General features: G+C 39.3%; 1 long non-coding RNA gene across 1 annotated transcript; it reads right to left on the bottom strand.

The window, feature by feature from the left end:
- Positions 1-1,505: 1,505 nt before the first annotated feature.
- LOC144454974 (uncharacterized) lies at positions 1,506-4,175 on the bottom strand. Its single transcript, XR_013483551.1, has 2 exons — positions 3,287-4,175; positions 1,506-2,000 (listed from the first exon to the last, which is right to left on the bottom strand). It is a non-coding gene; the product is annotated as an uncharacterized LOC144454974 (long non-coding RNA).

Raw genomic sequence — 4,175 nt, 5'->3', positions numbered from 1 at the left:
ATAGTTAACATTTATAGTGTCTGCTCTCTGCCAGGCATTGTGCACTGAGAATGGGAAATGAAGAGGTAGAATGGGGTAAATTATCTGACATAAATAGGCAAAAAAGATTTTACAGTGGAGGGGAGGAGAGAGGAGGTGGCAGGGAACACTTTTACCTTACTCTCATCAGAAATGCCTCAGAGAGTGAATAACACACACACACACACACACACAAAGGGTCTAGAAATCTATCTTACTCTACAGAAATGTAGGATGGGAAAGGTAGAGGAGAAGGGGGGTGAGAGAAGGGAGGACAGATTGGGAGGTGGTTGTCAGAAGCAAAACACTTTTTAAGGAGGAACATGGTGAAAGGAGAGAGAATAGAATAAACAAGGGGGGGAACAGGATTGAGGGAAATACAGTTAGCTATCATAACTGGTAAAAAAAAATTCTTGAAGCCAAATTCCTCTGATAAAAGCCTCATTTCTCAAATATATAGGGAAGTGAGTCAAATTTATAGAAATAAGAGCCATTCCAAAAGATATGATCACTCAGTCAGTTTTCAGATGAAGTAATCAAAGCTATCTATAGGCATATGAAAAAATACTCTAAATCACTGGATTGGAGAAATGCACATTAAAACAATTCTGAGGTACTACCTTGTAGGTATTGGCTAATAGGATAGAAAAGGAAAATGACAAATGCTGGAGGGAATGTGGGAAAAATGAGACACTAATGCACTATTGGTGGAGTTGTGAATGGCTTCAATCATTCTGTAGAGCAATTGGAACTATGCATACCCTTTGACCTAGCAATACAACCAACAGGTCTGTAACCTAAAAGAAATTTAAAAAAGGGAACAGACCTATACGTACAAAACTATAGCAGCTTTTTTCTTGTGGCAAATAACTGGAAATTAAAGAGATGTGCTTCAACTGGGGAATGGTTGAATAAGTTGTGGTATATAATTGTGATAGAATGCTATAACTCTATAAGAAATGATGATCAGGATGGTCTCAGAAAATCCTAGGAAAATTCACATGAACTAATGGAAAATGAAGTGAGTAGAACCAAGAGAACCTGGTACACAGTAACAGCAATATTATAAGATGATCAGCTGTGAACGACTTAGCTATTTTCAGCAATATAAAGATTCGACACAACTCTGAAGGACTTGTGATGAAAAATGCTATCCATTCCCAGAGAAAGAAGTGATGGTGTCTGAATACAGATGAAAGCAAACTTTTTGACTTTATTTTTCTCGTGGGTTTTTTTTTGGTATGTTTTCTTTTACAACATGACTAATAAAGAAGTATGTTTTGCATGACTAAACATTTATAGGCTATATCAAATAGCTTGCCTGCTCAATGGGTGGGGAGTTGAGAGGGAGGAAGGGAGAGGATTTGGAACTCAAAATTTTTAAAATGAAAGTTAAAAATTGTTTTTACTTGTAATTGGGGAAAAATAAAACACAAAATAAACACTAAATAATAATAACAACAACAACATAAGCAGACCAGTCCACAGACTCTTTATGTAATATGAATTTATTACCCCATGGATGTGGAAAAGGGCAGAAGGGAGTTAGGAAGGGGACTGCACCCCCTGGAGGAGGGGCCAGGACATGGTTCAAGGACACGTGGGGGCTGGACACAGGGGCCAGCCACATAAGGGCCTGGCTGGAACTGAAAGGAAGAACATGCTGGCAAGACAGATACATGAGGGCCGCACATGGAAACATTCAGGAGAGGACAGGTCATATGTGGTGCACACCAGGGACAGACAGACACATACCCTAATGTGGATGGACAAAATACCAAAACACAGAAATCAAACTCTTAAGAGGGTGGGCAGACTAAAATGAAGGTCTGCTCTCTCAGCACTGGAGGTCTCAAGCCAAGCCCTGATCCAGCAGTGGTGGTGGCCGTCTCTCTGCAGTCTGTTCTTCTCCTTTCACTTGGAGGATATTTTTTAGCTTTTCGTTTTGGGGGATGGTGGTGTAGGAGGCCACAGAGCACCATCTTGAGGGGCAGGAGCAGAAAGAGATCCCAGTACAGTATGATAAAGTTGACATAGGTGCTTTCTTGGAATTCAGCTTTCTTATAGAATTCCTTCCATAAAGGCCAATTTGCATAATGCAAATTTACATAAAGCACCATCTGTCTGTACTCCTTTCTAGTCCCATTCAGTTTTCTCCAGAGGTCTTTCATATCTAGGTTTCCTAAAATTCTATTACTCTTCTTAACTTCCTTCTTATTCATTTTATGATTCAGTTGATCTAGCTCTCAGAGGAAAAAATTAAGGTGCCCCACTACTACAGTTTTCCTGTCTATTTCTTCCTGTAATTTGATTAATTTTTCTGTTAAGAATTTGAATCCTATGCCATTTCCCAAATACGTTTACTTTTGACATTACTTCATTTTCTGTCGTTGCTTTGAACAAGAGGTAGTTTCCCTGCTAATTCCTTTTAATAGGGATATTTTTGTCTGAGATCATAATTGCTACCCCTCCACTTTTTTACTTCATCTGAAGTAAACGGATTCTTCTCCAACCCCCTTTTTCACTCTGTAGTTCTCTTTGTTTCAAGTATGTTTCTTGTAAAAAAAAAAAGAAACAAACATACATATTTTTGGATACTGGTTTCTAATCCATTTTGTTACCTGATTCCATTTTATAAGTGAGTCCATCTAATTCACAGAGTTAGGATTACTAACTGTGCATTTCCCTCCTTCCTATCTTCTTCTGTTTCTCCTTCTCTCTCTCTTTTTATTCTGTCTCTCCTCTAATTTCTGTTTTGTATATGACAAATGTATTATTTCATCACTCAACCCTTTTATCACCACTTTTTCTTTCTCTTTTCCCACTCTCTTACTCACCTCTCGGGTAACATAGATATTTATGACCAATTGAGTAAGTATATATACGGACAGACATAAATAGAGAGATAGATATTTTCCCCTATTAAACCAATTTAGATGTGACTGAGGTTCGAGCATTGGCTACTCCCCCCTTACCATATTCCACTCCAGGGTAAAAGCTCTTTTTTGCACACCTATTTTATGTGAGATTATGTCCCTCATTCTTTCTCTCTTTTCTGCCTTCTCCCAGGGCATCCATACTTTTTGCCTATCCATTTATTTTCCATCATCCTAACCTAAGTGGCTCACTCTCAAACCTTCTATGTAGAATCCTTCTCCCTCCTCTAATAATGGTAACATTCTTAGAAGATATGTGTATCCTCTTCCCTTATAGGAAAGTATACAATTTAACCTTAATGAGTTGCTTATGATTTCTCTTTCATATTTACCTTTTAATGCTTCTTTAGAGTCTTGTATTTCAAAGTCATATTTTCTCTTCAGTTCTGGTCTTTTCCTCTGAGTATTTTGATGGCAGATGTGTTTCCCCAGAAAGCAAGTCTGTAGTAAGTAGAATGTTCTCAGAGAGTGTGTCTTCAGCCCCAAATGTCTCGTCTGCTGAGTGTTCAGAGGTTAGATGTGCTTCCACAGAGAGCAAGCCTGTAGTAACTGGAATGTTCTCAGAAAGACTGTCTCCTGCCACAAGTATCTTTTCCTCTGAGTCTTCTCAGAGCGTGTGTGTCTCCACATATAAGTATTTCATCCACTGAGTGTTCTGACACTAGATGTGTTTCCCCAGAGAGTAAGCCTGTAGTAACCGGAATGTTCTCAGAAAGACTGTCTCCTGCCACAAGTATCTTTTCCTCTGAGTCTTCTCAGAGCATGTGTGTCTCCACATATAAGTATTTCATCCACTGAGTATTCTGAGGCTAGATGTGCTTCCCCAGAGAGTAAGCCTGTAGTAACTGGAATGTTCTCAGAAAGACTGTCTCCTGCCACAAGTATCTTTTCCTCTGAGTCTTCTCAGAGCGTGTGTATCTCCACCCATAAGTATTTCATCCACTGAGTATTCAGAGGCTAGATGTGCTTCCCCAGAGAGTAAGCCTGTAGTAACTGGAATGTTCTCAGAAAGATTGTCTCCTGCCACAAGTATCTTTTCCTCTGAGTCTTCTCAGAGCGTGTGTATCTCCACCCATAAGTATTTCATCCACTGAGTATTCTGAGGCTAGATGTGCTTCCCCAGAGAGTAAGCCTGTAGTAACTGGAATGTTCTCAGAGAGACTATCTCCTGCTGCAAGTGTCTTTTCCTCTGTATAGTATTTTAGTTGTGTTGACTGCTTT

The sequence above is a fragment of the Phascolarctos cinereus genome, unplaced genomic scaffold, assembly GCF_003287225.1.
Source record: "Phascolarctos cinereus isolate Bilbo 61053 unplaced genomic scaffold, phaCin_HiC Scaffold_8;HRSCAF=390, whole genome shotgun sequence".
NCBI lineage: Eukaryota > Metazoa > Chordata > Mammalia > Diprotodontia > Phascolarctidae > Phascolarctos > Phascolarctos cinereus.
This window is presented reverse-complemented; position numbering and strand designations above follow the sequence as displayed.